This window comes from Meles meles, chromosome 17, assembly GCF_922984935.1.
Source record: "Meles meles chromosome 17, mMelMel3.1 paternal haplotype, whole genome shotgun sequence".
Taxonomy (NCBI): domain Eukaryota; kingdom Metazoa; phylum Chordata; class Mammalia; order Carnivora; family Mustelidae; genus Meles; species Meles meles.
The window spans coordinates 48,180,055-48,191,545 of record NC_060082.1 but is presented as its reverse complement, the minus strand read 5'-3'; the positions used below and the strand labels follow the sequence as shown (position 1 = coordinate 48,191,545).

The following is an 11,491-nucleotide window of genomic DNA, read 5'->3' as shown; positions in this document are numbered from 1 at the left end:
AAGTTGTATTACAAAGCTATAGTGATCAAGAGAGTATGGTACTGGCACAAATATCAACACATAAATTAATAGATCAGAACAGAAAACCCAGAAGTGGCCCCACAACTATATGGTCAATCTTCAGCAAAGCAGGAGAAGAATATCCAGTGGAAGAAAGGCAGCCTCTTCAACAAATGGCGTTGGGAAAACTAGACAGCTACATGCAAAAGAATGAAACTGGATCACTTTCTTTCACCATACACAAAAATAAATTCAAAATAGATTGAAGACCTAAATGTGAGGCAGGAAACCATTAAAATCATAGAGGAGAACATAGACAGTAACTTCTTTGACATCGGCTGTAGCGACTTCTTACTAGATATGTCTCTAGAGGCAACAGAAACAAAAGCCAAAACCTTTGGGACTACATCAAAATAAAAAGCTTCTTCACAGGAAAGGAAACAATCAACAAAGCTAAAATGCAACCTACAGAATGGGAGAAGATATTTGAAAGTGACATATCTGATAGTTAATATCCACAATATATAAAGAACTTATAAAACCCAACACCCAAAAAAACAAACAACTCAGTTAAAAAATGGGCAGAAGACATAAATCGACATTTCTCCAAAGAAGACATATAGATGGCCACACAGACACAGGGAAAGATACTCAACATCACTCATCATCAGGGATATTAAAATCAAAACTGTAATGAGATACCACCTCACACTGTCAGAATGGCTAAAATTAACGACACAGGAAACAACAGGTATTGGTGAGAATGCAGAGAGGTGGGAACCCTCTTACACTATTGGTGGGAATGCAAACTGGTGCAGTCACTCTGGAAAGCAGTATGGAGATTCTTCAAAAAGTAAAAAATAAAAATACACATAAAATCTTGCCATTTGCGACGACGTGGTTAGAACTAGAGGGTATTATGCTTAGTGAAATAAGTCAATCAGAGAAAGACAACTATCCTATGATCTCCCTGATATGAGGAAGTGGAGATGCAATATGGGGAGTTTGGTGGGTAGGAAAAGAATAAATGAAACAAGATGGGATCGGGAGGGAGATAAACCATAAGAGACTCTTAACTGTCACAAAACAAACTGAGGGTTGCTAGGGGGTGGAGGGGTAGGGAGGGGCTTGTGGGGTTATGGACATTGGGGAGGGTGTGTGCTATGGTGAGTGCTGTGAAGTGTGTAAACCTGGCAATTCACAGAACTGTACCCCTGGGGCTAATAATACATGATATGTTTATTAAAAAATAAAAAAATATATAAAAAATAGAAATACGCTATGATCCAGCAAATGAACTACCAGGTATTTACCCCCAAAATACAAAAACACTAATTCAAAGGGATACATGCACCCTTATGTTTATAGCAACATTATCAACAATAGTCAAGTTACAGGAAAAGCCCAGATGTTCATTAACTAATGAATGGATAAAGAAGAGGTGGTATACATTTTACACACACACACACACACACACACACACACACAAAATGGACTATTACTCAGCTATAAAAGAATGAAATCTTCTCATTTGCAACAACATGGATGGAGCTAGAGAGTATTATGCTAAGCAAAATAAGTCAGAGAAAGACAAATACTCCATGATTTCACTCATATGTGGAATTTAAGAAACAAAACAAATGAACAGGGGGGGAAAGAGGCAAACCAAGAAACAAACTCTTAACTATAGAGAACAAACTGGGGGTTACCAGAAGGGTGGTGGAGGAGTGGGTGAAACAGGTGTTGGAGATGAAGGACTACATTTGTTGTGATGAGCACTGGGTGTTGTATCTAAGTGCTGAATCACTAAATTCTACACCTGAAACTAACATTACACTGTATGTTAATAACTGAAATTTAAGTAAAGACTTGGGGGAAAAAAACTTAGGTGATGACTATAGAGGATTTATTTTCATCTAAATTCTTCTGAGCTATAATAGGAAAGAGTAGACCATCTGGTGGAAAGTGTAGAATGAGACAGATACGCAGGTTTGTGAAAGAAAGGGCATTCAGTGACTAGAACTGGATGGGGATGGGGGAGGCTGTGGAGGGGTGTGTTGTCATGACTGTCTCTGCAGGACCCTCTGATAGTGTGACAGTCCTGGGGGTCCTGGTGGGAGGCAGGATCTGACAAAAGCCGTAAGTAGGTAAAAATAGTATTAGCTCCTAGTCCAGTGTTCTGCTGAGCCTGGCTCCTGCCATCCCTGGGCTTCGCTTGGTGACCACACTGTTTCTCTCTTCTAGATCCCCTGTCAGTTGTATTTTACCTCAGTAAGTGCATTCCCCAGCAGGGTCTTAGGTACTCGGATGAACAAGGGCAACAAAAACACATGCTGTTCACTCTTATTCCATGACAGACTCTGTACCCTTTTCATCACAAGATTTCTTGAACATGGCTCTTCAGAAAAGGGAAGATTCGCAGGAATAAGCTGGACATTGGCCCTCAAAGTTGGCAGATCTCATCTTTGGAACCTGTGAATGCTACCATATATGGAAAAAGGGTCTTTGCAGAGGTGACTAAGTAAAAAATATCGAAATGGGAGATTTTGCTGGATTTTCTGGGTGGGCCCTAAAGCCAGTTAGAGACATCCTAACAAGAGAGAGGGTAAGGGAGATCTGATACAGATGGAAAAGGAGAAGGCCATGTGAGCACAGAGACAGACTGGAGTGATGTGGTCACAAGCCAAGGAATGAATGCCAGCAGCCCCCCAGAAGCTGGAAGAGATAAGAACTGATTTTCCTCTGGAACCTTTGGGGATTCTCTAGGGCAGATTTTGGCCCAGTGATACTAATTTTGGACTTCTGGCCTCCAGAACTGTGAGACAATAAATGCTTGTTGTTTTAATTTTTTTAAAATTTATTTATTTGATAGACGGAGATCACAAGTAGGCAGAGAGGCAGGCAGAGAAGAGGAAGCAGGCTCCCCGCTGAGCAGGGAGCCCGATGTGGGGCTCGATCCCAGGACCCTGGGATCAGAACCTGAGCAGAAGGCAGAGGCTTAACCCACTGAGCCACCCATGTGCCCAAAATGCCTGTTGTTTTAAACTGCCAAGTCTGTGGTACTTTGCTACAGCAGCCACTGGAAACTAATACGGCGTCCCAACTGTTCCTTCAAATGACTCCTAGTATCTTATCTCTATTAAGAACTCTGTGAAAAAATAAAGAGTCCCTAATAGCACTTCCACAAATCATCCACTGTTCTATTTCCTTGATCTTCAGGAGAAAACCCGAATGTTTATTGCTTTTCTGTATCATAATTGCTTTTGGTTTGTTATAAGCTAAAAAGTAGAAGGGAATTGTTCATTCAGTCATCAGTCATGATGTACCCAACCTAATGCACTATATAGATGCTGTTTGAATGGCAAAGAATATGGAAGACTCTAAAGGAGAAAGAATTATGAGAATAACAATTTTAACAAAAATATCTCCTCTTTCATTAAGTCTGAGCTTGGGGTTAAGGTGCCTTGCTTTTTAACGCAAGTCAAAGTCACAAATGGAAAGTAAGAAACTTTATGTTTTTAGTACAGGAATGAAGAGAGAGATAATGTATTCTATCAGATCTCATTCTATGACATTCAGAGTTTTCTCATTAACAATACAATCTTTTGGGGCACCTGGGTGGCTCAGTGTGTTAAACCTCTGCCTTCGGCTCAGGTCATGATCTCAGGGTCCTGGGATCGAGCCCCCTGTGGTGCTCTCTGCTCAGCGGAGAGCCTGCTTCCCCTTCTCTCTCTGCCTTCCTCTTTGCCTTCTAGTGATCTCTCTCTCTGTCCAGTAAATAAAATCTTTAAAATAAAAAAAAAAAACCCAAACAATATAATCTTTCTTACAGATAAATGCACTTTATCATTTTCTTATGTTTAGGGTTTACTTAGATCCTTCTAATTATCAAGTTTGTCTTAAATTCTTATCTACACTTTAGAATGCAGATATTTGAAACAGCTAATTTGTATCCCAAAGATTTGGTTAATCTTAATTCCTAGAGAAGATAGATAAATTTACATTTCTAATTTAGGATATAATTTCATCTTTTTTTAATTTATTTTTTTTCAGTGTTCTAAGATTCATCGCTTTTGTACCAAACCCAGTGTTCCATGCAATACGTGCCCTCCTTATTACTCACCACCAGGCTCACCCAACCCGCCAACCCCCCTCCCCTCCAAAACCCTCTGTTTCTCGGAGTCCACAGTCTCTCATGATTTGTCTCCCAGTCCGATTTCCCCCAACTCACTTCTCCTCTCTTTCTCCCAATGTCCTCTGTGTTATTCCTTATGCTACACAAGTAAGTGAAACCATAAGATAATTGATTTTATCTTTAAAAAAAACTTCAATTGGTAAAATTTGTAATAATTTGGCTTTTTTGTACCCCCAAATCAATTTAGGAAAAAAGAGAAAGTCAAATAATATGTATTCAATATAAAGGACAACTTTAAAAAGTCAGTTCATTTTAACAGCAACATTGAGAATTTATACTATCAGCAAATGAGACGTGTTCTTTGTCTCAAATCTGGGTTTGATAAATGGCTTGACCACATGCATTACTCTGGGTGAACTCCTCACAGCATGAATTCTAACTCACACAGGAAGGGAGCCATTGGTTTATTGGTTTATTGTACATTGCATATTGTACATATGCAAGATGTCTTGCATAAAAGAATGTTAACTTTGAGTGTTAGGAAACAGTCTGAGTGCCTATTAATAGGAACTGGCTAAATATATTATAAATTCATAAAATGGAACATTTCACATCCATTGAAAATTCAGTATCTATACTTATATGGAATGATCTGCAAGATATACTTTTTATTATTAATTATTTTTATTAACATATAATGTAGTATTTGCCCCAGGGATACAGGTCTGTGAATCACCAGGTTTACACATTTCATAGCATTCACCATATCACATACCTTGCCCAATGTCCATAACCCAATTACCCTCTCCATACCCCCTCTCCACCCAGTAACCCTCAGTTTGTTTGGTGAGATTAAGGTCACTTATGGTTTATCTCCCTCCTGATCCCATCTTGTTTCGTTTTCTCCTTCCCTACCCCCCCAAACCCCCCGCCCTGCCTCTCAAATTCCTCATATCAGGGAGATCATATGATAATTGTCATTCTCTGATTGACTTTTTTTGCTCAGCGTAATACTCTCTAGTTCCATCCACGTCGTTGCAAATGGCAAGAGTTCATTTCTTTTGATGGCTGCACAGTATTCCATTGTGTATATATATATACCACATCTTCTTTATCCATTCATTTGTCGATGGACAGCTAGGTTCTTTCCATAGTTTGGCTATTGTGGACATTGCTGCTGTAAACATTCAGGTGCATGTGCCCCTTCAGATCACTACATTTGTATCTTTAGGGTAAATACCCAGTAGTGTGATTGCTAGGTCATAGGGTAGCTCTATTTTCAACTTTTTGAGGAACCTCCATGCTGTTCTCCAGAGTGGTTGCACCAGCTTGCATTCTCACCAACAGTGTAGGAGGGTTCCCCTTTCTCCCCATCCTCGCCAATACCTGTCATTTCCTGACTTGTTAATTTTCGCCATCCTGACTGGTGTGAGATGGTATCTCATTGTGATTTTGATTTGTATTTCCCTGATGCCAAGATGTGGAGCACTTTTAATGTGTCTGTTGGCCATCTGGATATCTTCTTTGCAGAAATGTCTGTTCATGCCGCAAGACATACTTTTTTTTTTTTTTAAAGATTTTATTATTTACTTGACAAACAGAGATCACAAGTAGGCAGAGAGGCAGGCAGAGAGGGGGTAAGCAGGCTTCCCACAGAGCACAGAGCCCGATGTGGGGCTCGATCCCAGGACCCTGAGATCATGACCTGAGCCGAAGCCACCCAGGTGCCCCAAGACATACTTTTAACTGAGAAATGGAAGATGGAGAATGGTACATACAGAATACTACCATTTGTGTTTTTAATTAAAAGAATTTACTTTTCAGTTTGAAATAATTTATATTTACAAACAGTTACAAAAATGGGACAAAACAGTCCTGTTTACCTTCACTCAGTTCCCCCCAAAGTTAGAACTTTACATAACTGGCATATAATGATCAAAACTAGGAAATTAACATTGAGGCAGTTTTACTAATTAATCTACACACTGTCTTCAAATTCTTTTTCAATTGTCTCACTAATGTCCCTGAGCATACTTTGATCTGGGGCAGCTTCTCCAATTCATTAGTCTTTGCCTTTTATGACCTTGACAATTTTGAAGAGTATTCATACCAGATATTTTATAGAATGTCCCTCGACTGGGTCGTTCTAATGTTTCTTCATGGGTAGATTCAGATTATAATTTTTTTGGCAAGAATATCATGGAGGTAGTGTGCACTTCACAGTACATATCAAGAGATGCTTGATGTTGGTATGTCTCATTGCCGGAGACATCAACTAGATCATGTGGTTAAGGTGGTGTCTGGGTTTTCCATGGCCCTTATTATCTTTTCCTTTGATAATTAATAAGTATCTTGTGGGGAGTTAATTTGAGACTATATAAATATCTTATTGACATCATGCTTGCTTTTCTACTAATTTTAGCATCCATTGATGATTTTTGCATGAGCTGTTATTACTGTGATGTTTTCATTTGTGTTTTAAAAAGTAATATAGACACCTGTGATGTCACTGTGTAGAATATCTTGGGGATGGTTTATCAGAAACTGGAAAAAGTGATTAGCTCTGGGGAAGGAAATCAGGGAAGAAGGCATCTGGATGGCCAGGTCAGGGAGATGTTTCACCATGTAAACTTTTATGCAGCATGAATTTACCTGGTTCATATCTTACGATTTAATGAAGGACAGTGAAATCTGTTGATTTAGAAAATAAAATAATCTTTTCAAGTGACACCAGAAAAAAAGTTTTCCTAAAAGAAATAAGTTTATAATGAAAAAACAATGGGAGAGGAAAGAAGCTAACTTACACTGAACAGAAAGGATTTTGCTCTTTCTTTAAATACACATCAGGGACTATTTCATTATATTATCTGAAAGCACAACTACCTGTGTTTGTGATCCGTAACTGTAGCTAGCTGGTTCATTGTATCTTTAAAATATAGTAAGTATTAAATTTTACTTGTAATTTGTGATTGCTTTTCAAACAAGGGCTGCATTTTATGTGTCTTCTGGCATAAACATTAAATTCTAAAGAACCCTCAGGTCAGCAAGAGAGTATGGAATTCTTACTATTCAAAGAAATCATGTGGATCAAGTATAATAAAATTTTATTTTGAAACATTATTTTACTTTTCACAACTAAGAGAAAATAGCTTCTTAAAAAGTTTCAGGTGATGGCCGAGACCGCGTCCACCCCGCGAGCACAGGCCCCTCGCCCTCGCCGCTCCGCCACTCCGCCGCTGGTTTACACCACCCCCAGTTCGCCATGGATGACGATATCGCTGCGCTCGTGGTCGACAACGGCTCCGGCATGTGCAAAGCTGGCTTCGCAGGCGACGACGCCCCCCGGCCGTCTTCCCTTCCATCGTGGGGCGCCCACGGCACCAGGGTGTGATGGTGGGCATGGGCCAGAAGGACTCCTATGTGGGGGACGAGGCCCAGAGCAAGAGGGGGCCAGAAGGACTCCTATGTGGGGGACGAGGCCCAGAGCAAGAGGGGCATCCTGACCCTGAAGTACCCCATCGAGCACGGTATCGTCACCAACTGGGACGACATGGAGAAGATCTGGCACCACACCTTCTACAATGAGCTGCGTGTGGCCCCCGAGGAGCACCCCATGCTGCTGACCGAGGCCCCCCTGAACCCCAAGACCAACCGTGAGAAGATGACCCAGATCATGTTCGAGACCTTCAACACCCCAGCCATGTACGTGGCCATCCAGGCTGTGCTGTCCCTGTATGCCTCTGGCCGCACCACTGGCATCGTGATGGACTCCGGAGACGGGGTCACCCACACTGTGCCCATCTATGAGGGGTACGTCCTGCCCCACGCCATCCTGCGTCTGGACCTGGCTGGTCGGGACCTGACGGACTACCTCATGAAGATCCTTACGGAGCGTGGCTACAGCTTCACCACCACTGCCGAGCGGGAAATCGTGCGTGACCTCAAGGAGAAGCTGTGTTATGTGGCCCTGGACTTCAAGCAGGAGATGGCCACTGCGGCCTCCAGCTCCTCCCTGGAGAAGAGCTATGAGCTGCCCGACGGGCAGGTCATCACCATCGGCAACGAGCGGTTCCGCTGCCCAGAGGCGCTCTTCCAGCCTTCCTTCCTGGGCATGGAATCTTGCGGCACCCACGAAACTACCTTCAACTCCATCATGAAGTGTGACGTCGACCTCTGCAAGGACCTGTACGCCAACACGGTGCTGTCCGGCGGGACCACCATGTACCGGCATTGCCGACAGGATGCAGAAGGAGATCACCACCCTGGCGCCCAGCACAATGAAGTTCAAGATCATCGCCCCCCTGAGCGCAAGTACTCCGTGTGGATCGGGGGTTCCATCCTGGCCTCGCTGTCCACCTTCCAGCAGATGTGGATCAGCAAGCAGGAGTACGACGAGTCCGGCCCCTCCATCGTCCACCGCAAATGCTTCTAGGCGGACTGTTACTTTAGTTGCGTTACACCCTTTCTTGACAAAACCTAGCTTGCGCAGAAAACGACATGAGATTGGCATGGCTTTATTTGGTTTTTTTTTTTAGTATTGTTTTTTGTTTTTGAAAATTTTTCAGTTTTTTTCTTTCTTTTTTTTTTCCTTTCCTTTTTTTTTTTTGGCGCTTGACTCAGGATTTAAAAACTGGAACGGTGAAGGTGACAGCAGTTGGTTGGGGCGAGCATCCCCAAAGTTCAATGTGGCCGAGGATTTTGATTGTACATTGTTGTTGTTGTTGTTGTTTTTAATAGTCATTCCAAATATCGTGAGATGCATTGTTACAGGAAGTCCCTTGCCTTCCCAAAAGCCACTCCCATTTCTCTCTGAGAGGGGGCAGTCCTCGCCCGAGTCCACACGGGAGGGTGATAAAATTTGCTTTCGTGTATAAAAAAAAAAAAGTTTCAGATCATACGTAACTGATTTGTTAGCACAAGCATTATTCTAAGAGATGTTTTAGAACCAATCAGAATGTTTCGAAGCACCGACTCTCCCTGAGCTGCCCTTGTTAAACACAACATGTCTGTGCTACTTGTAAAGCGATAGGATGCGATTCTTCCTGGCTTGTGAGCACAATGGGTCCCATTTATATTTGTAACATGAGGTCTATCCCTTTTGTCATCAGAGGTTCCCTCTGATGGAAAGTAAGTAGGGGGCTTAATCTTACAGATCTCTGGAGTATCCACTCACAAGTTTCTTCAGTGTATTGTAGGATTTCTCACTGCTCCAAGTTTCTCCTGAACCCCAGTGGTGATACTGTTGACCCTTGTTCTGTTTCTCTGCTCTCATCCATGGATGAGATGATGCTCCTCTCATGAGAACTACTGGAGAGACGGTGAAGGGGACGTGTGTGTGTGCGTGTGTGTATTTTTAAAGTAGTTTCTTTAATTGTGTAAGTCAAAATAGCTATTGAATAGAACTTTCTGCAGTGACTGAAGTGTTCTCTAGTTGGCACTGTCCAGAAACAGCCGTTGCTAGCCATCAGTGGCTACTGAACACCTGAAATGTGGCCAATGCAACTGAGAAACTGAATTTTTAACATTACTGAATTTTAATCAAAATTTAAGTGGTCACATGTGATGAGTGGTCACTGTATTGGACAACACACATGGAAAGCATGGTTTCTGGAATCCCATTGTTGCCAGCTGTGTGATCTTGAGTAAGTCCCTTCATTGCTCTAGGCCTAATCTTCCTCATCTGTGGGATATAGGTGATGATGTACCTACTTCATAGGCGTGGTATGAGGATGAAATGATGCACAGTAGTCCCCCCTCAGCTACAGTTCCATTTCCTGTTTCACTTTCTTTGTTTCAGTTACCAGCCATCAGCTGTGGTGGGAAACAAACGTTCTCTTGAGGAATCCTCAGAAGGTCAATAGCAGCCTGACACTGTGTCCCAAGGCTGGGTCATCCACCTCACTTCATCTCATCACACAGGTGTTTTGTCACCTCACAGCATCACAAGATGAAGGCTGAGGACAGGACAATAAGAGATTTTTGAGAGAGAGAGAGACTACATTCACATAGCTTTTACTAGAGTGTATTGTTAGAGTTCTAGTTTATTAGTTACTGTTACTAATCTCTTACTGTGTCTAGTTCATAAATTAAACTTTCTATCATAGGTATGTGTGGAGAAAAAACAGTATCTATAGGGTTCGTACTATTTCAGGTATCCACTGGGGATCTTGGAATGTATCCCCCATGAATGAGGGGAGGACTACTGCATGTTGAACACAATGCTTATGCACCCTTTATGAAAAGGGTTCAGTAACTCCTAGCTGCTGGCCAATCCACTTTGTTGGCAGGAATATCTCTCCTTTTCTTTTCTCTTCTCTTTTCTTTTTTCTTCTCCTTCCTTCCTTTCTTTCCTTTTTTGAGATTACTGCTCTGAGTATTCAGTTTCTTTTGATGCACCTGGTGGCCGTGAGTTACTGGGTTCTCTTTTTAAAGTTTTTATATAAATTCCGGTTAACATACAGAATAATATTAGTATCAGGTGTACAATATAGTGATTCAGCACTATCAGGTATTTACCCAAAGAATATAAAAATACTCATCCCTGAATGGCTTAGACCAAAATGGAGGAGTGGGCAGAAGGTAGCATCCGAGGCCCAAAAGTAAATAGCTGTGTTGGGAAGACATGAAGGGCCTTAGGCTCCTCATGTCCTCTAACATTTGACCTCTCCTAACTTAGTCTCTGGAAATCTTAGCCCCATTCTTTTGTGATGTCTTCCAAAAGCAATGAACTTTGCTAAACAGTCAGCAAATATGAAGGTATTGATCTCACAGTAAATTCTTCTTGATTTAAGGGTTTATTGATTCTAGAGAGAATGTTTGTTCTGTAGGACAATTGTGAAATATTCAATATGAACTCACTATGCTAGTTCAGTAGCTTTCTGTTCAGAAGAGAGAGGTGTATATGCTTAAACAATTTTTTACAAAGTGCTGTTATGTATGTTTCCACCAAATGTTTTATGAGGCTTTTCCCTCCAAATGCTTATTTGAACAAGAAGTAATTAGTAGTTCTTATTTCGTATAGGAGGATAAGAAAGTTAATCCTTTGTGAGAAACCATAGGGAGAAGCACTCTGAAACTGCACAGTAGTTTTAATGCAATGACTATCTAGTAAGAATGAACCACTGAATTTAAAGCTATGGGGTATGTGTACATGCTTTAAACACTACCTCAAGGGGTGCCTGAGTGGCACAGTCAGTTGGGTGTCTGACTCTCGGTTTCAGCTTGGATTGTGATCTCAGTGTTGTAGGATCAAGCCCCATGGAGTCCTGCAGGGAGCCCTACATCAGGCTGCACACTCAGTGCCCAGTCTGCTTGAGTCTCTCTCTCTCCCTCTGCCCTTCCTGTTTGTGCTCTCTC

The 11,491-nt window shown here is 41.8% G+C and overlaps 1 pseudogene; it reads left to right on the top strand.

Moving 5' to 3' along the window:
• The first annotated feature begins 7,318 nt into the window (after positions 1–7,318).
• On the top strand, positions 7,319–9,006 carry LOC123927890 (annotated as a pseudogene).
• Positions 9,007–11,491: the final 2,485 nt, after the last annotated feature.